Source organism: Nycticebus coucang, chromosome Y, assembly GCF_027406575.1.
Source record: "Nycticebus coucang isolate mNycCou1 chromosome Y, mNycCou1.pri, whole genome shotgun sequence".
Taxonomy (NCBI): domain Eukaryota; kingdom Metazoa; phylum Chordata; class Mammalia; order Primates; family Lorisidae; genus Nycticebus; species Nycticebus coucang.
In genome coordinates this window covers 25,673,517-25,699,441 of record NC_069805.1, presented here as the reverse complement: position 1 = coordinate 25,699,441, position 25,925 = coordinate 25,673,517, and the positions used below count along the sequence as shown (strand labels likewise).

At 39.1% G+C, this 25,925-nt stretch overlaps 1 pseudogene; it reads left to right on the top strand.

Moving 5' to 3' along the window:
- Positions 1-3,044: 3,044 nt before the first annotated feature.
- On the top strand, positions 3,045-4,121 carry LOC128579106 (ferritin heavy chain-like; annotated as a pseudogene).
- Positions 4,122-25,925: the final 21,804 nt, after the last annotated feature.

Sequence of the window (25,925 nt, the reverse complement as noted above, 5' to 3'; positions counted from 1 at the left end):
CCCCTGTGAGCTCAGGCTATCCACCCACTATGGCCTCCCACATGAAGAATTAAATAGAATAAAAGTAAAAGTGAAAGTAGAAAAGATTTATTTTAGATTTGGGGTTTGTATTAAATTGTTTTGGAGAAGATATGAGTAATTAGTATTTTGCTTTGAAGCAGATGCTGTGAGGGGTTGAGGATAATTCTAGGACTGGGAATCTTAAAAAGTCTATTTGGTAGGAGGCAAGAATTCAGAATGTGGCTAGAGGTGTAACTGCTTAAAGAATCAAAATGCAGTAGTCATTCATATTACTTAGGCTAGGGGAATATTTTTCATCTCTGTACCTTACCCAATGTTTGTGTTTAGTCTATGTTAATAGAGCACATGTAGGAGAATAAGATGGATTCAGTCAGGCTAGGGCCAACATGACATAGCTTGCCTGGTCGGTTTTGGTTCTAAATGACCTTAACGTCTTCTTTTCCATCCTAGTTGTTTTGTAAATTCAGGTTTAAGCTAAAGTATATGTTAAGTAGTTTGGGGCTTTTGATTTAGGTGATTAATTTTTGAATTAGAAATGTTGTTTTTGGTCATAGGTTATGTCAGTTATTGTATATTATGAATCATGATTATCTTTGTTTACAATAAGGGACTGTCTGGGATCCCATAGCTCACTGGTTAGGGTGCCATCTACATGCTCTGGGGCTGGTGGGTTCAAACCAGGCCCTGCTAAACAAAAAACAAAAACAACAACAAAAATAGCCAGATGGTGATGAGTGCCTGTAGTCCCAGCTACTGATAAGGTTGAATCAAGAGAATCTCTTGAGCTCAAGAGTTTGACGATTCTATGAGCTTTGAGACCATAGCACTCTACCCAGGGTGACGAAGTGAGACTCTGTCCCAATAAAAATGAATAAATAAATACTAAAATGAAATAATATAAAATAAGTGATACTTACTGTTTAAAATGAGGGTTAACATGGTTTTTGCTTTGAAATTTTATGTAGAAAACTGTAGTTTTAGAAACGGAAGGCCAGAGCTGTCTTGAAGAGGCTATTTTCACTCTTCTCCAGAATTTCTGGCTTTCTCATAGTAAAGCTCATTGGACCTAACCCCTGTCTCTATACTTGGATGACAGTGATAGGAAGATGGACCCTCTTCGTCTGCCATTAAAGTAGGATTATGGTGTGGTTTTGTTTTTGCCTGTGTCCATCACAGCCTTGTCTTGTGTTGCTGTTTTGTTAGGTTGTTTATGTTCAGCAGCAGATCACCATGGCCCAACTCTGAGTGCCATGCCAGCTCCTCACAGCACCAAGATCTGGCTGACAGTACCAGGCTAGCTCTTGGATGTCAGGGAATTCCTGACATTCCCTCTTCCTAGCTCTTCTTCTGGCCAGGGCCAGATAAAGTCAGCCTGAATAGCATTCAACCACAATATTGAGGTTTTCACCATAGCCAAGATTTTGCTTTAGAAACTACTTGAAGACAGTATATTCTAAATTTGGAGTTTCATTAGTTTTTCTTGCTCCTTTTGCTACAGGGAAAATTATTGAAATCCTCTGATTTGACAATGGTTGTAGAAAGGCATTAAAGATGAATTGGGTCCAGGACACGCCAACCAAAAGTATGACAGTAAGAGGCTAGATTATGCCACCCAAAATTATGCCTGTGTTTGGTATAAAGATTATTTTGAGATAATTATTTTGAAGAAAAATAGGCCCAAGAGAAACTCTGAAAATATTTACATCTGTGAAAGAAATCTCCATTTCTTAAAGGTTTGTCTGGCTCTGTGTCAAGATGAGACAATGACTTTAAATTACTGGAGACTCATTAATAGAGAAGGCCGGTATTTAAATCTGTATAACACACTTTTTGAATTTTGTTAACTTCTTCTGAGTTTATTTTTTTTTTTTAGTTTGTAGGTGCTGTGAGGAGTGTTTGCTGTAGCATAAATTTCACCTTGGCAAATTAAGAGGCAATCAAGGATTATGTAATTGCCCACAACAATCCTTGCTAATGACTTGAGAGTACTTTATTTGCCTTTCAGAGTTGATGTTGTGCTCCTTAATTTTTGTGAGGGTCTGATGTAAGTTTTGGTCCCTGTTTGCTTTTAATGAGGGAATTGCAATTTACATAGTGTGCATAAAAAGGGAGTCAGTTATGCCTTCTGGGAGTTTGTTTTTTAAAGAAGCTTGTGTGTACTGCATTTTCGAGATTTCTGGGTAGGATTTTTCCCCCAGGGAATTATGGACATAATCCACTAGAGGGATAATACTTTTAAATATCTGAAAAGGTCTCACAGTTACCCTGAATAGACAAGATAATTTAGTTTGTGGCAGACCTGTGTAAGTGAGAACTCACGTAATGAGAATGAGATGGAGTCTATCAGGCTAGGCCTGACATGACATAGCTGGTCTGATTGATTTAGGTCCTATGTGACCAGAGTTATGTAGGGCTATTGATTTAGGAGATAAACTTTTCAATTGGAATGTTGTTGTATAAGTCAGTCATGGATTATGTCAATTATTATTTATTATGATTCATGGATTATGGCAATAGCTGTTGTTGAAGATGAATGTTATTTACTGTTATTTAAGATAAAGATGAGTAGAGCTCTTGCTTTTAACTTTATGTATGAAACTGTGGTTTTAGAAATTGAAGAACAGGATAGTCTAGGATGCCTACTCTCTCTGTTCTCCAGAATTGCTGCTTTTCTGATGATAAAGCTTGTTAAACCTATCCCTGTCTCTACATATTGGCTGACAGCGACAGGCAGCTGGACTCTTTTCATCAGGTTACATAAAGTGTCTGCCTTCCATCCATGGACTAATGAGATCGGAGAAGAACTCCCAACTGGCAAAATTCTTCAAAGTCAAATCATCACAGTCAAAGTAGTAACACATGGACAGATAGATATAAGAGGTATAGAGCTCCAGGTTGAGCTAGCAATTTATGTCCGTGGTATTACCCTAGTAGGTAGGGTGCAGAATGTATTTGTTTTGGCAGAATTTCTCCTCTTGAGAAAGTTTATAGAGAGAAAGAAATTCCTCTCCTCAGCTACTGGTATGACAACCGTGTTCCCTTTGCACGTGTACCAGAACTACCACCAGGACTCAGAGGCTGCCATCAATTGCCAGCTCAACCTGGAGCTCTACACCTCTTATGTCTACCTGTCCATGTCTCACTACTTTAACTGTGATGATATGGCTTTGAAGAATTTTGCCACTGAAGAGTTTTTCTCCAGTCTCATGAGGAGCAGGCACTACCAGTGACAGGCACCTGGTACTCTCTTCATCTGGTTACATATGCGTCAACCCAAAATCCATGGGTGGTGGTAGTAACAATACCAAGTGGTAATACCTGGGTAGGATTTAGAACCTGTTGATGTGGTCCGAATCTCTCTCTATGCCGAGTCTCTGGTCTCAGCCTTTGAAGAATGAAACCACGTAATGTTCTTTACCAAGAGTCACCATGGTGTCTGGCTTCAATAGTGTTTGGACAGAACCTGGTTCTCATCCCCCACCCTGGATGGCCACTCACAAGCAGCCCTCAAACACCTCTTTACTATGCCCTCCTACCGCCACAAGGTCCCCTGGGTTCACCACTCAAACTCTTGCAGATGCCACAATCTCTCCTCAGCAACCGGTAAGACAACCATGTCCCCATTGCAGGTGCACCAGAACTACCACCAGGACTCAGAGGCTGCCATCAATTTCCAGCTTATCCTGGAGCTCTATCCTCTTATGTCTGCCTGTCCATGTCTTACTACTTTGACCATCATGATGTGGCTATAAAGAATTTTGCCAAATACTTTCTTCTCCAATCTCATGAGGAGAGGGAACATGCTGAGAAACTGAGAAACCATGCAATCAGACTGATGACTGGAAAAGTGGGCTGAATGCAATGAAGTGTGCATTACTTTAGGGAAAATGGTGTAAATCAGTCACTACTGGAACTGTAGAAACTGGCCAATGACAAAAATGACCCTCACTGTGTGACTTCATTGAGACACATTACCTAAAATCCAATAAAGAACTGAGTGACCACATAAACAACCTGTGCAGGGTGGGAGCCTCAGATATTTTATGTCTGAGTATGTCTTTGACCAGCACACCCTGTCAGAGAGTGATGATGAGAGCTAAGCCTTAGGTATACTTCCCCATAGCCACAGGGTGACTTCCATGGTCACCAAGGAACTGCATGCTTCTTGGGATTTCCTTGACCTTTTCCATAAGTTGTATCAAAACATCCACTAACATTCTTTCATTTGTACCATTTCTTCAAATGCAGAAATTTGGAACAACCCCCCACCCCACCCCCCAAAAAAAGAAAGAATGGAACCACAGTTCAAGCAGATAAGCAACAGGGTAGAACTTATTGACAGGGAAATACTGATAGAAAGAATGACAAGCAAAAGGGGGAACAGAGCCTCTGTCAGTGGAGGGGAAGAAGCAAAGTAGGAAGCCCCAAAAGTCTTCAGTCTAGGGGGTTTAAATCCTATTCTCCAGTCAGGGGAAGTTTGAGGAAGTTTACCACAATTGGCCAGAGGTCTGCCAGCAGAAAATAATCCTAAACTTACCACAGGAATTTGGGTCCTGCAGTTTTTGCCTCAGGCAAGTAATTAGGGCATGTTATCCCTAATTCAGGAGGAACCTACTAGAAAGTGTGGACTGTTTGTGCCTAGAAATGGGAGTCATGCTGAGAATCATTTCTGAGCTCACCAAGGCCTAGAAAACAGATGGCCCCTAGCTAGCTCTGAGCAGAAGAGCCCTGTATAATTGGGTGTATAAGTGCCATTAATTACAGGAGGGGTAAGCTGGTTTTTGTGTCCCTAGAGGTAGACACATTTTTGAGTAGAGTTAAATAGTTCAATAAAACAAGACATGTTTCTGAAGAGAATAAACTGACTATTTGGCCAATACCCCTCAATATTAATTGTCTACTTCTGACTGGCTAGGTCTTACTAATACCATAATACCCTTAGCAGAAACATTCTGATAATGTGAGGTCAAAGTCCACTTTCAAAAAGCTGAAGGTTGAGATTTAACAATATGAGGGGAGTTTAAGTGCAGGAAGAGATACTCTCTGCCTTGAGAAGTTTTTAAAGGAATTGCTGGCTTGGTGCCCCTAGCACAATGGTTATGTCTCTGGCCACATACACTGAAGGTGGTGGATTCAAACCCAGCCTGGGCCAGCTAAGCAACAATGAGAGCTGCAACAGAAAAAGGGAAACAGGGAAAGACTGATAGAAAGGGCATTGTGGCAGATGACTGTAATCCCAGCTACAGTGGGAGGCTGAGGCAAGAAAATCACTTAAGCCCAACAGTTTGAGGCTGCTGTGATCTGTGAGGCAATGACACTATATTTAGGGAGACATTGTCAGACTCTATCTCACAAAAAAGAAAGAAAGAAAGAAAGAAAGAAAGAAAGAAAGAAAGAAAGAAAGAAAGAAAGAAAGAAAGAAAGAAAGAAAAAAAGAAAGAAAGAAAGAAAGAAAGAAAGAAAGAAAGAAAGAAAGACAATAAAGAAATTCTATTAAATTATTATCATCAGGTCTTGGTAGATGTTAGATCTAGCAGTCAGTTAAAGTCAGAGCAGTATATAGGACCTACAAAAAACTTAAAGGTACATTTTGTTTTTTCTTAAGTGACAGAAGAAAGTCATAAAGGTTCCAGATAATAAGATGAGGATAAGGTGATTATATTTTTACTAAAAGTTCAGCACTTGTTTTGAAGGTCAAATAAAAAACACACAAGAATAAGTGGTTTTTGAGAAGGAAAAATAAATTTGTTACTTTGCTGGCAAAGGAGGAAGAATGACAGACTGTTCCTCTTAAAATACCGATTTTTCCTGCACATCTGTTTCCTGCATAAACATAGTGTTTGTTACTTGGTTTGTTTAGACAGAATCTCACTCAGTTGCTCTGTATAGAGTGCAATAGTGTCATAGCTCACAGCAACCTCAAACTCTTGGTCTCAAGTGATACTCTTGCCTCAGCCTCCCCAGTAGCTGGGATATAGGCACCCACCACAACAAATGGCTCATTTTTTCTAATTTTAGTAGAAATAGAGCCTCACTCTTGCTCAGGCTGGTCTCAAATTCCTGGGCTCAAGCAAACCACCTGCCTTGGCCTCCCAAAGTGCTAGGATCACAGGCATGAGCCACCAAGTCCAGCATCACAGAACTCATAAGAGAGGTCCAGGACCAGGCGACATGGCTCATGATTGTAATCCTAGCACTCTGGGAGGCTGAGGTGGGTGGATAGCCTGAGCCCACAGGTTGGAGACCAGTCTGAGGCAGAGAGAGACCTCATCTCTAAAAAATCGCTGGGCTTCGTGCAGATCCCTATAGTCCCAGCTACTTGGGAGGCTGAGACAACAGAATCACTTGAGCCCAGGAGCTGGAGATTGCTGTGAGCCACAATGCCAGGGCCCTCTACCAAGTGTGACAAAGTAAAACTCTGTCTCCAAAAAATTAAGAGAGAGGGCCTATTTTTATTTTACTGAAGTTAATGTCTCATATCAGATGAAGACACAACTGTGATCTCTGTTGCCTACATGGGAGCCAGCTCAGCATCTCAGAAGCTCAGCACCTCAGCACCTCTGCCAATCAGCCAGATCCCAGCCTCCTGACCCACCTTGCTAGTGCAAAATAACCAAAGACATTTTCCTGCCCCACTGTACAACTGCTAGAATGCATATCTTGTTTCAAAAAGAGTTAAAGAGACAGAAAACGTGTTAGCTATTTTTTCAGGGCATTTCCTCTGTTACATATTTTCCAGTCGCAATTTTATGTTTTCATATATATGGGGGGAGGGGTGCCTACTCTGTTTTGATATTAGTATTTGAGAGCATATTGTAGTGTAATAATAGGGAACATGTGTAGAAAGTTTAGTGACCTAGAATCTTGGTTCCCACCCTCTAAAGGTTCTCTGAAAGGTTACTGACATGAGGTTGGGTGTGGTGGCTCACACCTGTAATCATAGCACTCTGGGAGGGTGAGGGACCTGGATCCCTCGAGCATGGGATTTTGACCCAGCCTGAGTAGAAGTGGAGATCCTGGCTCTACTTAAAATAGAAAAAATTAGCTGGGTGTTATAGTGTTCTGTTTTCTTTGGTAGTAGTTCTAAAGGAAGCAGCTTGTTTCCTCTTATGTAGAAACTGTCCACTTATACAAACAGTGGCTTTCAGTGGTTTGCAGAAGATTCCTAGGAATCCTCGAGGTTAAGTGTTTTTGATGAAATGGATGTCCCTTAGAGTAAGAGTGTTCTGGGTTCTGGGTACCAGTTCTCCAAACCCAGTTGCCCTGCTTCAGTTATTGGGCTGAGCTCTAGTAAAGCTCAATCGAGTCACAGCGGTAACCAAGAGAAAAAGTGAGTGGAAACAGAGAATAAACCTAGAGCACCTCAGGCAGTGTGGTTAGAAACGAAAGGTAACCTACACAAGTTTCAGGGTAACAAAGAGAGATTTTGTTTCAGAAGAAGAAAGTGAAAGTTTAGAGCACTTCCAAAGAGAATTGAAAGCAGGTCACTCTCATGGAGGAGAAAAAGTGAGAGAGCCAGATAGGCAAAGATGGGAAGGGATATAAATACTCTCTCTATTTGAAATTGGCTGCAAGACTTTCATAGGCTTCTATGGGCCTCCAGGCGGTATTGCCCGTTCCTATTGGTCACTGATGGTCTCTTTCTATTGGTCACTGGTTACTTAAGTGACTTCATGTCCACATTCTTTTTCTTTCTTTTTTTTTGATACAGTTTCTCACTTTGTCACCCTTGGTAGGGTGCTGTGGCATCACAGCTTACAGCAACCTCAAACTCTGGGGCTTAAATGATTCTCTTGCCTGAAAATCGAGAGTAGCCATGACTATATGACTACAGTCACCACCACAATGCCCAGGTGTGCATTTTGTTGCAGTTGTTATTGTTTAGCAGGCCCGGTTGGGTTGGAACCCACCCACCTAGGTGTACATGGCCAGCACTCTAGCCAGTGAGCTATGAGTGCCACCCATGTCCACATTCTTTTTTTCTTATTTTTTATTTATTTTTATTTTTTTGTAATTAAATAATAGCTGTGTACATTAATGTGAACATGGGGAACCATATGCTGGTTTTATATAACATTTGACATATTTTCATCACACTGGTTAACATAGCCCTCCTGGCACTTTTTTGGCCATTGTGTTAAGACATTTATATTCTACATTTAGTAAGTTTCACACGTTCACTTGTAAGATGCACTGTAGGTGTTATGCCACCAATCATACTCCCTCTGCCCATCCTCCACCCTCCCTCCCCTCTCTCAACCCTTTCCCATATTCTTAGGTTATAATTGGGTTAGAGCTTTCATATGAAAGCCATAAATTAATTTCATAGTAGGGCTGAGTACATTGGATACTTTTTCTTCCATTCTTGAGATACTTTACTAAGAAGATGTTCCAGCTCCATCCATGTAAACATGAAAGATATACAGTCTCCATCTTTTTTAAGGCTGCATAATATTTCATGATGTACATATACCACAATATATTAATCCAGTCGTAGATTGAGGTGCACTTGGGCTTTTTCCATGACTTAGCAATTATGAATTGGACTGCAATAAACATTCTGGTACAATATTTTTGTTATAATGTGAGTTTTAGTCTTCTCGGTATGTACCTAGAAGAGAAGTTATAGGATTGAATGTCAGGTCTATTTTTAAATCTCTAAGTGTTCTCCAAATATCTTTCCAAAAGGAATGTATTAATTTGCATTCCCACCAGCAGTGTAGAAGTCTTTACTTTTCTCCACATCCACACCAACATCTCTGGTCTTGGTATTTTGTGATATAAGCTAATCTTACTGGAGTTAGATGATATCTCAAAGTAGTTTTGATTTGAATTTCTCTGATGATTAAGGATGATGAGCATTTTTTCATAGGTCTGTAGGCCATGCACGTGTCTTCATCAGAGAAGTTTCTCCTCAAGTCTCTTGCCAAGCCTGAGATCGGATCACTTGTTCTGTTCTTGCTTATACGTTTACGTTCTCTGTGGATTCTGGTTATTAAACCTTTGTTGGATACATATCCTGCAAATGTCTTCTCCCATTCTGAGGACTGTATGCTTGCTTTACTAACTGTGTTCTTGTATGTGCAGAAGCTTTTTAGTTTGATCAGGTCCCAGTAATGTACTTTTGAAGCTTCTTCACTTGACCGGGGGGTCCTCCTCATGAAATATTTGCCCAGACCGATTTCTTCAAGAGTTTTCACTGCACTTTCTTCTCATATTTTTATAGTGTCATGTCTTAAGTTTAAATCTTTAATCCAGTGAGAGTCTATCTTAGTCAATTATGAAAGGTGTGGGTCCAGTTTCAGTCTTCTACAGGTCACCAGCCAGTTCACACAGCACCATTTATTAAATAGGGAATCTTTTCCCCACTAAATGTTTTTAATTGGCTTGTCAAAGATCAAATAACAGTAAGCAGCTGGGTTCATCTCTTGGTTCTCTATTCTGTTTCAGATATTTACCTCTCTGTTTTTGTGCCAGTACCATGACCATGTGGTTTTGATCACTATCAATTTACAGTATAGTCTGAGGTCTGGTAGTGTGATTCCTCCTGCTTTGTTTTTATTGCTGAGTAACGTCTTGGTGATTTGAGTGTTTTTTCTGATTCCATATTAAATGAAGTAATATTTTTTCAAGAGCTTTAAAGTATGATAGTGGAGCTTTAATAGAGACTGCATTAAAATTGTATATTGCTTTGTGTAGTATGGACATTTTAACAATGTTGATTCTTCCCAGCCATGAGCATGGTATGTTTTTCCATTTGTTAACATTTTCATCTATTTCTTTTCTTAGAGTTTCATAGTTCACTTTATAGAGATATTTCATGTCCTTTATTAGATAAACACTCAAATATTTCATCTTCTTTGGCACTACTATGAATGGAGTAGAGTCCTTAACTGTTTTTTTTCAATTGACTATTGTTGGTATATATAAAGGCTAGTGATTTATGAATGTTGATTTTGTAACCTAAGATGCTGCTGTATTCCTTGATCACTTCTAAGAGTTTTGTAGTAGAATCCCTGGTGTTTTCAGATATACAATCATATTATCAGCAAAAAGTGAAAGTTTGATCTGTTCTGACCCTATATGAATACCCTTGATCACCTTTTCTTCCCTAATTATGATGGCTAAAAGTTCCATTACTATGTTAAAGAGCAGTGGAGACAATGGGCAACCTTTTCTGCTTCCTGATATGAGTGGAAATGATTTCAATTTAAACCCATTCAATATCATATTGGCTGTGGGTTTGCTATAGATGGCCTCTATCAGTTTAAGAAATATCCCTTCTATACCAATTTTCTTAAGTGTTCTCATCATGAAGGGATCTTGGATATAATCAAAAGCTTTTTCTGCATCAATTGAGAGAATCATATGCTTTTTGTTTTTTAATTTGTTTATGTGCTGAATTATATTTATAAATATACCTATATTGAACCATCCTTGAGACGGTGGGATAAAACCAACTTGGTCATGATACATTATATGTTTGATGTGTTGATGGATTCTGTTTGTTAGGATCTTGTTGAATATTTTTGCATCTATATTCAATAGTGATATTGGTCTATAATTTTCTTTTTTTGGTTTGGGGATCAGGGTGATGTTTGCTACATAGAACGTGTTTGATAGTCTTCTTTCTTTTTCTATATTGTGGAACAGGTTGAGTAGTATAGGTACTAGTTACTCTTTAAAGGTTTGGTAGAATTCTGACGTGAAGCCATCTGGTCCCGGGCTTTTCATTTTAGGGAAATTTTGTATGGTTGATGCTATTTCAGAACTTGATATAGGCCTGTTCAGCATTTCCACTTGATTCTGCCTAAGTCCTGGAAGGTGACGTGCTTCCAAGTATTGTTCAATTTCTTCCAGATTTTCATATTTCTGAGAATAAAGATTCTTGTAATATTCATTAAGGATTTTTTGAATTCTGAGGAGTCTCTTGTTATTTCGTCTTTGTCTTTTCTGATTGATGAAATTAGAGATGCTATTTTTTTTTCCTGGTTAGGTTAGCCAAAGTTTTATCTATTTTATTGACCTTTTCTTTTTCTTTTTTTTTTTGTTTTTTTTTTCCTTTTTTTATTGTTAAATCATATCTTTATACATTAGTACAATCATCTGTACCCATTCTAAGATGCACCATAAATGTGGCCCCACCCATTACCCTCCCTCCACCAAAACCTCCCCCCTCCCTTCCCCTTCTTTGGCCCTTTCCCCATAGTCTTGTGCTATAGTTGGGTTATAGTCTTCATGTGAAAGCTATAATTTAGTTTCATAGTAGGGCTAAGTACATTGGATACTTTTGCTTCCATTCCTGAGATACTTTGCTAAAAAGAGGTAAAGTCTCCATCTTTCTTAAGGGCTGCATAGTATTCCATGGTATACATGTACCACAATTTGCTAGTCCAACTTGGGCTTCTTCCATGACTTAGCAATTATGAATTGGGCTGCAATAGACATTCTGGTACAGATGTCTTTGTTATATTGTGACTTTTGGTCTACTAGGTATAAACCTAGTAAAGGAATTATAGGGTCGAATGGCAGGTCTATTTTTAGGTCTCTAAGTATTCTCCAAACATCCTTTTAGAAGGAATGTATTAGTGGGCATTCCCACCACCACTGTAGAAGAGTGCCCTCTCCTCCACATCCATGCTACCATTACTGGTTTTTGGATTTTTTTATGTGGGCTACTCTTACTGGGGTTAGGTGATAGAGTAGTTTTGATTTGCATTTCTCTGATGATTAAAGATGATGAGATTTTTTCATATGTTTGTAGATTTTGCGTCAGTCTTCTTTAGAGAAGTTTCTCCTTAAGTCCCTTGCCCACCCTGAAATGGGGTCACGTGTTCTTTCTTGCTAATAAATTTGAGATGTCTGTGGATTCTGGTTACTCGACCTTTATCGGAGGTATAACCTGCAAATATTTTCTCCCACTCTGAGGGCTGTCTGCTTGCTTTACTCACTATGTTCTTAGCTGTGCAGAAGCTTTTTAGTTTGATCAGGTCCCAGTAGTGTATTTTTGATACTGCTTCAATTGCCTGGGGAGTCCTCCTCATAAAATATTCACCCAGGACCATTCCTTCAAGAGTTTTCCCTGCACTTTCTTCAAGTATTTTTATAGTTTCATGTCTTAAGTTTAAATCTTTTATCCAGTGTGAGTCTATCTTAATTAATGGTGAAAGGTGTGGTTCCAGTTTCAATCTTCTACAGGTTGCCAGCCAGTTTACCCAGCACCATTTGTTAAAGAGGGAATCTTTTCCCCACTGAATGTTTTTAATTGGCTTGTCAAAGATCAAATAACGGTAAGTAGCTGGATCCATCTCTTGGTTCTCTGTTCTGTTCCAGACATGTACTTCTCTGCTTTCTGCCAGTACCATGCTGTTTTGATCACTATGGATTTATAGTACAGTCTCAGGTATGGTAGCGTGATTCCTCCTGATTTGTTTTTATTGCTCAATAATGTTTTGGCTATTTGAGGTTTTTTCTGATTCCATATAAAAGGAAGAATTATTTTTTCAAGATCTTTAAAGTATGACAATGGAGCTTTAATAGGAATTGCATTAAAATTATATATTGCTTTGAGCAGTATGGACATTTTCACAATGTTGATTCATACCAGCCATGAGCATGGTATGTTTTTCCATCTGTTAACATTTTCTGCTATTTCTTCTTAGAGTTTCATAGTTCTCTTTGTAGAGATCTTTCACGTCCTTTGTTAGATAAACTCTCAAGTATTTCATCTTCTTTGGCACTACTGTGAATGGGATAGAGTCCTTAATTGTTTTTTCAACTTGACTATTTTTGATATATATAAAGGCTACCAATTTATTGATGTTGATTTTGTAACCTGAAACGCTGTTGTATTCCTTGATCACTTCAAAGAATTTTGTAGTAGAGTCCCTAGTCTTTTCCAGTTATACAGTCATATCATCTGCGAAGAGTGAACGTTTGATCTTTTCTGACCCTATGTGGATATCCTTGATCACCTTTTCTTCCCTAATTGCAATGGCTAAAACTTCCATTACAATGTTAAAGAGTAATGGAGACAATGGGCAACCTTGCCTGGTTCCTGATCTAAGTGGAAATGATTTCAATTTAACTCCATTCAATACGATATTGGCTGTGGGTTTGCTGTAGATGGCCTCTATTAGTTTAAGAAATGTCCCTTCTGTACCAATTTTCTTACGTGCTTTGGTCATGAAGCGATGCTGGATATTATCAAAAGCTTTTTCTGCATCAATTGAAAGAATCATATGGTCTTTATTTTTAAGTTTGTTTATGTGTTGAATTTCATTTATAGATTTACGTATATTGAACCAGCCTTGAGACCCTGGGATAAATCTGACTTGGTCATGGTGTATAATTTTTTTGATGTGTTGTTGGATTCTGTTTGTTAGGACCTTATTGAGTATTTTAGCATCTATAGTGATTAGTGATATTGGTCTATAATTTTCTTTTCTTGTTGGGTCTTTCCCTGGTTTGGGGATCAAGGTGATGTTTGCTTCATAGAATGTGCTGGGTAATATTCCTTCTTTTTCTATATTTTGGAAGAGGTTTAGTAGTATAGGTACTAGTTCTTTTTTAAATGTTTGGTAGAATTCTGATGTAAAGCCATCTGCTCCTGGGCTTTTCTTTTTATGGAGATTTTGTATAGTTGATGCTATTTCAGAACTTGATATAGGCCTGTTCAACATTTCCACTTCGTTCTGGCTAAGTCTTGGTAGGTGGTGTACTTCCAAGTATTTGTCGATTTCTTTCAGATTTTCATATTTGTGAGAGTAGATTTTCTTGTAGTATTCGTTAAGGATTTTTTCAATATTTGAGAGGTCGTTTATTTCATCATTACCATTTCTGATTGATTAAATTAGAGATTTTACTCTTTTTTTCCTGATTAGGTTGGCCAAAGGTTTATCTATTTTAATGATCTTTTCAAAAAACCAGCTTTTGGATTTATTGATCTGTTGTATAATTCTATTGTTTTCAATTTCATTTAATTCTGTTCTGATTTTGGTTATTTCTTTTCTTCTGCTGCATTTGGGGTTGAAGTGTTCTCCTTTCTCCAATTGCTTGAGATGTTCCATTAAGTTATTGTCATCCTCTCTTTCCGTTTTCTTGGGGAAAGATTGCAGTGCTGTAACTTTTCCCCTTAGGACTGCCTTTGCAGTATCCCAGAGGTTCTGGTAATTCGTGTCTTCATTGTTGTTTTGTTCCAAAAATATGGTGATTTTCTTCTTAATCTCGTCTATAACCCATGTATCCTTCAGCATAAGGTTGTTTAGCTTCCATGTTTTTGTATGGGTATGCAGGTTCCTGTTGTTATTGAGTTCAACTTTTATTCCATGATGGTCTGAGAAGATGCAAGGAATAATTTCTATTTTTTTTAATTTGTTGAGGTTAGATTTGTGGCCTAGGATGTAGTCGAATTTGGAGTATGTTCCATAGGCTGATGAGAAGACTGTGTATTCATTTTTGTTTGGATGAGTTGTTCTGTAGATGTCTGTTAAGTCTAGATGTTGAATGGTTGAGTTTAAATCTAAAATTTCTTTGCTTAGCTTCTTTTTGGAGGATCTATCCAGGACTGCTAAAGGGGTGTTAAAATCTCCAACTACTATGGAAGTGGAGGAAATCGAGTTGCTCATGTCTGTTAGAGTTTCTCTTATAAATTGAGGTGCGTTGTGGTTGGGTGCATAAATATTAATAATTGAGATCTCATCATACTGAGTATTACCTTTAACAAATATGAAGTATCCATCCTTATCCTTAATTATTTTGGTTGGTTTAAAGCCTATTGTGTCTGCAAACAGGATTGCAACGCCTGCTTTTTTCTGCTTTCCATTTGCCTGGAATATAGATGACCATCCCTTCACCTTGAGTCTATGCCTCTTTAGAGGACAATTTAAACCATTCACATTAACTGAGAGTATTGATAAGCCTTTCAAGAGACTGGTGGACATTTTTAATACTTTTGCGACTGTGGAAGTTGGAATTTGTTCAAAAATTTTGGGGGTGGGTTTGCTTTTGTGGTGGAGAATTATGCTGGTCTTTATGGAGGATAGGTCTAAGAATGTCCTGGAGAGCTGGTTTAGTTGTGGCAAATTTCTTCAACATGTGAATGTCATTGAAGTATTTAATTTTCCGTCATAAATGAAGCTCAGTTTAGCTGGGTACAGGATCCTGGGTTGAAAGTTATTTTGTTTTAGGAAATTAAAAGTCGATGACCATCCTCTTCTAGCTTAAAAGGTTTCAGCAGAGAGATCTGCAGTTATTCTGATATTCTTCCCCTTGTAGGTAATGGTTTTCTTTTGTCTGGCAGCTTTCAGAATTTTCTCCTTCATATTAACTTTAGTGAGATTGATTGTCATGTTTCTGGGGGATGTCTTATTTGGGTTGAGTCGTGCTGGAGTTCTGAAACTGTCTGCTGTCTGAATTTCAGAATCTCTTGGCATGTCTGGAAAGTTCTCCTTCATAATCTCATGGAGAAAAGACTCTGTGCCTTGTGAAGCCACTTCGTCACTTCCGGGATCCTTATAAGACGGATATTGGTTTTCTTCAAATTATCTGAGAGCTCTCTGACAGAGTGGTCTGTTTTTGCTCTCCATTTCTCTTCTTCTTTGAGGGTTTGGGAGCATTCGAAAGCTTTGTCTTCAATGTCAGAAATCCTATCTTCTGCTTGCTCCATTCTGTTACTGAGGGATTCTACTGTGTTTCTCAGATCTTTGAGGGCTGCAACTTCTTGTCTCAAAGTGTTGAAATCTTTGGTCATTTGGTCTTTGAATGCGTTGAATTCTTGAGATAACTTTTGGAATTCTAATTCGATTTATTTGCTATCCAGATCCTGAATTCAATTTCTGACATCTCAGCTATTTGTTTGTGCATGGGGTCTTGTGCCATTTCTACCCCACTGATCCTTTTGGGAGTTGATCTACTCTGATTATTCATATTGCCAGAGTTTTTCTGTTGATTTTGCCTCATGATTGTCTTTCTCCGTTGCCTCTGTCTATCCTCAGAGTTCGGGAGGTCTCTCCAAGATTTGACCCCAGCTGGATCATTCTATTGTTGCTGGATCTTTGTAGGGAGTGACCCTGTGTAGTTCCTCTGGGGCTGCTCTAGCTAGGGAGTTCTGGTTGTGGAAGCCGCTCCGGTTTGTGACACACCCAGATCCATCAACCGGGCTGAGGGTCGTGCACATGGTTCTGTGAATGCCAGGCACCCAGTGACTTTGGCAGCAAGAGTCCAAGGCTCCAGCAGTCTCTGGCCAGGAGCACTCCAAAGAGCACGAAGCTACCAGAGTCCCTGTCCAGATGAACGGGCTAGTGTGGAAGCTCGGAAGACACAGGAGGGAGGATGCAGGGTTGCATGGCTCCTGCATTTTCTGGTCATTGAATGTGGAGGCCTGGTGGGTGCGTGTCACTTGTCGTGGGTCATTGCACAGCTCTTATGGAAGCTGGTTGGTGCCAAGCCCAGGAGTTTGAGGTTGTTATGAGCTGTGACATCACAGCACTCTACCCAGGGCAACAGCCCAAGTCTCCATTGTGCCAAAACGGTCTCATTCCCTAAGGATTAAGGCTGTAAGGCATCTCAGTCCCCACCTTTAGGATACTCAGTCAGTAGGTTACTTTGACCTGCCCAATCCTTTCTCTGAGACCCTGTGGGAGGAGCTTGCCTGGGCAGTTCTTTCACAATGGCTTCCTGTGCCCAGTTCAGTGGCTCAGTCTGGGGCCCCAGACAATGCCCAAAGTTCTCCACTCTCCTGCTCAAGCTCTACCCAAGTCAGTTCAACTGAGTGCCAAGTCCAAGAACACCAAAACAGTTCACAGGTAAGGCCTTTCTGGTTTGCAGTCTCACTGCTGCTTGTACTTACAGTTGCCTGTGTGATTAGGTCGATGGAACACATGCAACCACTTGCCAGTTTTCCACTGTTTTCATCCCCTTCTTGGGCTCAAGAAGTCCTTTGCTGGCTCCCTGTACCCTCAAAGGTATGATTATAGGCAGATCCTACCGGCCTGAGATGCCTGGAGTCTTGTCTCCCCAGACTTGCTATTCCCAGTTGCAGGGAAGCTGTTACTTGGCCGCCATCTTTAATCTCTCCTTTATTGACCTTTTCAAAAAAGCAACTTTTTATTTATTGATCTGTTGCATAATTCTTTTGTTTTCAATTTCATTTAATTCTGCTGTAATTTTGGTTATTTCTTTTCTTCTACTGGGTTTGGGGTTAGGATGTTTTTCTTTACCAGTTGCTTGAGATGTCCCATTAAGTTAACTTCCTCTCTTTCCGTTCTTTTGAGGAAGGCTTGTAGTGCTATACATTTCCCTCTTAGGACTGCCTTTGCAGTATCCCAGATGTTCTAATAATTGATGTCTTCATTGTCATTTTGTTCCAAAATTTTGACAATTTCCTTCTTATACTCATTTATGACCCAGTTATCATTCAGCATAAGGTTATTTTTCTTCCATGTTTTTGTATGAGTATGCAAGTTCCTGTTGTTAATGTGGTCAACTTTTTTTTTATGAAATCATAGCTGTGTACACTAATGTGATCATGGGGCAGCATACATTAGTTTCATAGACCGTTTGACACATTTTCATCACACTGGTTAACATAGCCTTCCTGGCATTTTCTTACTTATTGTGCTAAGATATTTACACTCCACATTTACTAAGTTTCACATATACCCTTGTAAGATGCACCGCTGGTATAATCACACCAATCTCCCTCCCTCTACCCACCTCCTCCCCTCCCTCCGCTCCCTTTCCCTCTTCCCCTTATTCTTATGTTGTATCTGGGTTATAGCTTTCTGTGAAAGCCATATATTAGTTTCATAGTAGGGCTGAGTACATTGGATACTTTTTCTTCCATTCTTGAGATACTTTACTAAGAAGAATATGTTACAGCTTAATCCACATAAATATGAAAGAGGTAAAGTCTCCATCTTTTTTAAGGCTGCATAATATTCCATGGTGTACATATAACACAATTTATTAATCCATTTGTGGATCGATGGGCACTTGGGCTTTTTCCATGATTTATCAATTATGAATAGGGATGCAATAAACATTGTGGTAAAAATATCTTTGTTATGATATGATTTTTGGTCTTCTGGGTATATGTAGAGTAGAGGAATTATAGGATTGAATAGCAGATCTATTTTTAGATCTCTAAGTGTTCTCCATATATCTTTCCAAAGGAATTTCTTAATTTTTTTCCCAACGGCAGTGTAGAAGTGTTCCCTTTTCTCCACATACATGTGAACATCTCTGGCCTTGGGATTTTGTGATACAGGCTAATCTTACTGAAGTTAGATGATACCTGAAAGTAGTTTTGATTTGCATTTCTCTGATGATTAAAGATGATGAGCATTTTTTCATATGTCTGTAGATTGCACGCCTGTCTTCTTTAGAAAAGTTTCTCTTCAAATCCCTTACCCAGCCTGCAATGGGTTCCCTTGTTCTTTTCTTGCTTATACGTTTGAGTTCTATGTGGATTCTGGTTATTAAACCTTTGTTGGAGACATAACCTACAAATATCTTTTCCAATTCTGAGGGCTGTTTGCTTGCTTTACTTATTGTGTACTTGGCTGTGCAGAAGATTTTTAGTTTGATCAGGTCCCAGTAGTGTATTTTTGAAGCTGCTTCAATTGCCCAGGGGGTCCTCCTCATAAAATACTCATCCAGACCGATTTCTTCAAGTGTTTTCCCTGTACTCTCTTCTAGTATTTTTATATTTTCATGTCTTAAGTTTAAATCTTTAATCCAGTGAGAGTCTATCTTAGTTAATGGTGAAAGGTGTGGGTTCAGTTTCTTTCTTCTGCAGGTTGCCAGCCAGTTCACCCAGCACCATTTGTTAAATAGGGAATCTTTTCCCTGCTGAATGTTTTGAGTTGGCTTGTAAAAGATTATATAATGGTAAGTAGCTTGATTCATCTCTTGGTTCTCTATTCTGTTCCAGACATCTACTTCTCTGTTTTTGTGCCAGTACCATGCTGTTTTGATCACTATTGATTTGTAGCAAAGTCTGAGGTTTGGTAGCGTGATTCCTCCTGTTTTGTTTTTATTTCTGAGTAATGTCTTGGTTATTCAAGTTTTTTTCTGATTCCATATAAAACGAAGTATTGTTTTTTCAAGATCTTTAAAGTGGAGCTTTAATAGGGATTGCGTTAAAATTATATATTGCTTTGGGTAGTATGGACATTTTAACAATGTTGATTCTTCCCAGCCATGAGCATGGTATGTTTTCCATTTGTTAAAATTTTCAGCTATTTCTTTTCCTAGAGTTTCATAGTTCTCTTTATAGAGATCTTTCATGTCTTTTGTTAGATAAACTCCCAAATATTTTATCTTCTTTGGCAATACTGTGAATGTAATAGAGTCCTCTACTGATTTCTCAAATTGACTGTTGTTTGTATATATAAAGGCTACCGATTTACGAATGTTGATTTTGTACCCTGAGATGCTGCTGTGTTCCTTGATCACTTATGATAGTTTTGTTGTAGAATCTCTGGTGTTTTACAGATATACAATCATATCATTTGCAAAGAGTTAATGTTTGATCTATTCTGACCCTATATGGATACTCTTGATCGCCTTTTCTTCCCTAATTGCAATGGCTAATACTTCCATTTCAATGTTAAAGAGCAATGGAGACAATGGGAAGCCTTTTCTGGTTCCTGATCTGAGTGAAAATGATTTCCATTTAACTCCATTCAATATAATATTGGCTGTGGGTTTGCTGTAGATGGCCTCTATCAGTTTAAGAAATGTCCCTTCTATACTAATTTTCTTGAGTGTTCTGATCATGAAGGGATGCTGTATATTATCAAAAGATTTTTCTGCATCGATTGAGAGAATCATGTGGTCTTTGTTTATAATTTGTTTATGTGCTCAATTATACTTATAGATTTATGTATATTGAACCAGCCTTGAGACCCTGGGATAAAATCGACTTGGTCATGTTGTATAATTTGTTTGATGTGTTGCTGGATTTTGTTTGTTAGGATCTTGCTCAATATTTTTACATGTATATTCATTAGTGATATTGGTCTATAATTTCTTTTCTTATTGGTTTTTTTTCCTGGTTTGGGGATCAGGTTTATGTTTGCTTCATAGAACGTGTTAGGTAATCTTCTTCCTTTTTCTACCGTTTTGGATGGGTTGAGTTATATAGGTACTAATTCCTCTTTAAAGGTTTGATAGAATTCTGACGTTAAAACATCTGGTCCTGGGCTTTTTTTTTAGGGAGGTTTTGTATGGTTGATGCTATTTCCCAAATTGATATGGGCCTGTTCAACATTTTCACTTGATTCTGGCTAAGTCTTGGAAGGTGACATGCTTCCAAGTATCAGTCAATTTCCTTCAGATTTTCATATTTCTGAGAATAAAGTTTCTTGTAATATTCATTAAGAATTTTTTTTAATTTCTGAGTAGTCTGTTGTTATTTCATCTTTGTCATTTCTGATTGATGAGATTAGAGATTGTACCTTTTTTTCCTGATTAGTTTGGCCAAAAATTTATCTATTTTATTGACCTTTTCCAGAAACCAGCTGTTTGATTTATTGATCTATTGTATAATTTTTTTGTTTTTGATTTCATTTAATTCTGCTCTGATTTTGCTTATTTCTTTTCTTCTACTGGGTTTGGAGTTGGAATGTTCCTCCTTTTCCAGTTGCTTAAGATCTCCCATTAACTTGTTAACTTCCTCTCTTTTTGTTCTCTTGAGGAAGAATAGCAGTGCTATAAATTTCTCTCTTAGGACTGCCTAAGAGGTTCTGATAAGTCGTGGTATCCCAGAGGTTCTGATAATTCGTGTCTTCTTTGCTGTTTTGTTCCAAACATTTGGCAATTTCGTTCTTGATCTCATCTCTGACCCAGCTGTCATTCAGAATAAGGTTATTTATCTTTAATGTTTTGTAGGAGTATACAGATTCCTGTTGTTACTGAGCTCAACTTTTATTCCATGGTGGTCCGAGAAGATGTAAGGCATAATTTCTATTCCTTTAAATTTACTGAGGTTTGACTTGTGACCTAAGATGTGATTGATTTTTGATTAAGTTCCATGGGCTGATGAGAAGTATGTGCATTCACTTTGGTTTGGATGAAATGTTCTGTAGATGTCTGCTAAATCCAAATGTTGGATGTTTAGGTTTAAATATAAAATTTCTTTGCTCTGCTTCTTATTGGAGGATTGATCCTACACTGCCAAAGGAGTGTTGTAATTTCCAACTACTATGGAGCTGGAGGAAATCAAGTTGCTCATGTCTGTTAGAGTTTCTCTTACAAATTCAGGCTCATTCTGCTTGGGTGCATAGATATTAATAATTGAAATCTCACCATATTGAGTATTACCCTTAATGAATATGAAGTGACCATTCTTATCCTTCCTTACTTTTGTTGGTTTAAAGCATATTGTATCTCCAAATAAAATTGCAACACCTGCTTTTTTCTGATTACCATTTGCCTGAAATATGGATAACCATCTTTTCACTCTAAGTCTATATTTGTCTTCTAAATTAAGATGTTATTCTTGTAGGCCAAAAATGTCTGGCCTGAATTTTTGTATCCAGTCAGCTAACCTATGACTCTTTAGAGGACAGTTTGAGCCGTTCACATTAATGGAGAATATTGATAAGTCTGGTCAAATTTTGGGTATCGAGTTTGTCAAAAGTCTAGTGGACATTTTTAATACTTTCGCCAGTGTGGAAGTTGGAGTTAGATCAAAAGTTTCTGAGTGAGTTTATTTTTGTGGTAGAGGATTGGTTATTATGGAGAATATGTCTGAGGATATCCTGAAGAGCTGGTTTGGTTATGGCAAATTTCTTCAACATATGAATGTCATTAAAGTATTTAATTTTTCCATCATAAATGAAACTCAGTTTAGTTGGATACAGGATCCTGGGTTGAAAGTTATTTTGCTTTAGGAGATTAAAAGTCGATGACCACTCTCTTCTGACTTGAAAAATTTCAGCAGAGAGATCTGCAGTCATTCTAATATTCTTCCCTTTGTAGGTAATTGCTTTCTTATGTCTGGCTACTTTGAGAATCTTTTCCTTCTTCTAAACTTTAGTGAAGTTAATTATGATATGCCTGGGGGATGTCTTATTGGGCTTGAGTCGTGCCGGGGTTCTGAAGCGTCTGCTATCTGAATTTCAGAATCTCTAGGCATGTCTGTAAAATTCTCTTTCATAATTTCATGGAGAAGGGCCTCTGTGCCTTGCGAGGCCACTTTATCGGTTTCAGTGATTCCAACGAGTCAGATATTAGCCTTCTTGAATTATCCCAGAGCTCTCTGAGAGAATGATCAGTTTTGCTCTCCATTTCTCTTCCTCTTTGAGAGTTTGGGAGCGTTCAAATACTTTGTCTTCAATGTCAGAAATCCTTTCTTCTGCTTGCTGCATTGTTACTGAGGGATTCTACTGTTTTTTTTTTTTTTATATCTTTGAGGGCTGCAAATTCTTGCTTCAGTGTGTCTAAATCCTTCGTGGTTTTGTCTTTAAATTCGTTAAATTCTTGAGACAACTTTTGAATTTCTTCTCGAATTCCTAATTCAATTTTATTAATCTTATCTGCAATCCACATTCTGAATTTGATTTCTGACATCTCAGCCAGTTGTTTGTGAATGGGATCTTCAATTACATCTGCCATATCTTTCCTTGTGGGGGTTGATCTATTCTGGTTATTCATGTTACCAGAGTTTTTCCACTGATTATGCCCCATGATTGTTTTATTCCCTTTGATTTTTCCCCTGGAGCTTTGATGAGGACTCGTACAATGCTGTGGCTTGAAAAACTGGGGCCCTGCTTGGTGTGGTGGGGCTAATTGGTTCTGTCTTGTTTTCAGCTGGTTTCTGTTCTACCCTAGTGAAAGAGTTACTCTGGGTTGAAGTCTCAGCTATGGGGAAATACCAGCAATTAATTCACTCAGACAACCACAGGCAACAATTATAAAAGGAAAATCAAAGCTTCCTACAACCACAGACCCAGGGCACCACCTGAATAGCCCTCAGACGACTGGTTCAGTTCAAACGTTCCAAATCAATTGTCTCAGTCAGCACCTGTCTCGGGTGGGAGAGTTTTAGAGGTTTCTGGGAACTGGATCACAGGGGCCTGGCGACTACTCTGATATGGCTTGCTCCAGTGCTGCATGGAGTCAGGAGGAGTCACCCAGCAAATAGTTCAGTTTTGGAAGATTGATGCCTCCTTCCCCTCCTTGCAGGTCTGTCACACACAGTCACTGCTAGCCCTGCAGGGCTGTGACCCAGTCAGTTGTCTGCAGTGAGCAGATACTTCAGAGGTTTGCACATGCCTAAAGAACAGGAAAGTCTGTATCTGCTCGTCCAGGTTGCTGCTCTCTGCCTCTTTTCAGCAGGGGGTGTCGAGGCCTGTCAATCTTGGACACTTGATTGAGGCTGGGGGGGGTGTTCATTCAGTTCCAGCCCCACCCTTAGTTTATTTTACTGGCTGAAAATTACAACTCTGTGGTAGTTTTTTTCTGACCCTGCTAAATTCCTCTGCAGAGGAGAGGCTGATTTGAGTTCCCAGAACCTGTGCCTCAGGCCCTGTTTTTACTCCTGCAGGTTTGTATTCACAGCACAATTACTTGTCAGCTGTAGCCTCTTGGTCTCCTATGTCTATAGGCTGATGATCCCCTGAGGGCCGGGTGTGTCTTAGGCACAGTAAAGTGGTCCTCTGGATCAGCCTCACCCTGGGAGTTTCCCAGCTCTGCGTCTGCGTTTTTTAGTCCCTGATACCACCCAGGCCAGTACTGCCTCAGGCAAACCCTTTACTCCTGGGGCCTGTGTTTCCATCACAGGTCTGTTCCATGGTGGTTGCCATCTCAGAAGATGCCTGGCCTCATTTGGTTGCCCAGGGAGAAAGGAGGAGTGGCTATGGGATATCTGGGAGTGGGCCTCATTATTGCTGAAGATGGCTGCTGCTCTGCACCTTGGGGCACCGCTGCTCCAGCGTGATTTCCTTTTAGTCCACCATCATTTCCTCACAACTGTGCTGCAGAATCAGCACTGTCCAGCTGCAGTCCAGGTCTTGTCTACACCCCTCAAGAAATCACCCAAGAATCTGGAGTTCTCGGAGGCATGCCTCCAGACCTCAGAGTGAGAGTGGAGGGGAATACGGGGAGCTCAGATTTGCAGGTCATAACACCAAGCTCATTGAGAGCAAATGAGCAAATAAACAGATACAAGGGCTACCAGACACACGAGCCCGTAGATACAGAAACAGATGGAGACACATAAACATACAGACAACACCCACAACAACAGCAACATAAAAACAACTGCAATAAAAATAGTGATAATCATAAAATAATTGAAAAAAAGAAAAAAAAAGTGGTGTTCATAGGAAAGTTAAAAGAGAAAAAAGAAGAAATTAAAAATAGAAAAATACAAATAAAAATATATCAATATAAAAATTAATAATAAATAATTCACAAAAGCTCCTTCAAGAAAATGGTGAGAAAAAACAGAACAAAAAAAAAGGAGAGAAAAGAAAAAAAGGCACCAACCACAAAAATATTATTCTTGTATGTAGAAATATACATCTATATGTATGATGTAGGGATCAACTTTTGTAGGAGTATATTCATACTGCAATATACTTTCTGGATACCCAGTGTTGCTGTGAGTGGTTTTCAGGCTTATACCTGATTCACAGTTTAAACAGTTACCATGGTAACCACCTTCCGTGGCCTATCGCCATTTTGGAGTTTCTGTAAAAGTTTGTCACCTAAGTATTGTGTAACCTCGGCTGTTCTGCTCCAGACAGCACTCGTGACCGACCTTCCTGCTCAGTGCAGGAGTCCACACCTCTCAAATCTTTCCACTCTGCTCCTAGGTTCTCCTGCAAACTGGTGACTGCAATCGGCTGTGGAGGAAGGTGCTGCTGGGTTCACGCAGTTGCGGCAAGTCCGCGGCATCCCATTACTGTAGCCGGTCCCTGCAGTTGTCATTGGTTCCTGCGGCTGGAGTGCTCAGGGACCTTATTCTGAGTTTTATGGTTCAGAGTTTCCCTTTTGGTTTGAGACCCACTAGTTCGCCATGCAGACTGAACCGCCACCCCCTCCAACATTCTTCACCAGGAATGCTCTGGTCTATTCAGGTCTGGGGAAAGGCGTCCACCCTTTTGGGTAGTTCAAAATGTCCGTTTCCCGGGCAGAATCACTTCCCTTCAATTTTTCTTCAGGCTGCCCAGCTCCCCGTGGTTTTGAGTGGCTCTCCTTTCGGATGCCTCCCTCAGTTCAGAAATAAATATTCATCAATTCACGGTCAACTTTTATTCCACGCTGGTGCAAGAAGATGCAACGAATAATTTCTATTTAAATTTACTGAGGTTAGACTTGTGACCTATGATGTGGTCAATTTTGGAGCATGTTCCATGTGCTAATGAGAAGTATGTGTATTTAGTTTTGTTGGGATGAAATTTTCTGTAGATGTTTGTTAAATCCAAATGTTGGATGATTAGGTTTAAATCTAAAATTTCTTTGCTCAGCTTCTTATTGGAGGATCTATCCAACACTGCCAAAGGAGTGTCAAAATCTCTGACTATTCTGGAGCTGGGGGAAATCAAATTACTCATGTCTGTTAGAGCTTCTCTTATAAATTGAGGCACATTCTTGTTGGGTGCATAAATATTACTAATTGAAATCTCATGATATTGAGTATTATCCTTAACAAATATGAAGTGACCATTCTTAGTCTTCCTTAATTATGCTGATTTAAAACCTATTGTATCTGCAAATAGAATTGCAACACCTGCTTTTTCTGATTTCATTTGCCGGAAATATGGACGACCATTCTTTCACCCTGTGTCTATATTTATCTTTTAAGGTAAAATGAGATACTTGTATGCAGAAAATATCTGGCCTGAGTTTTTGCATCCATTCAGCCAATCTGTGCCTCTTTATAGGACAGT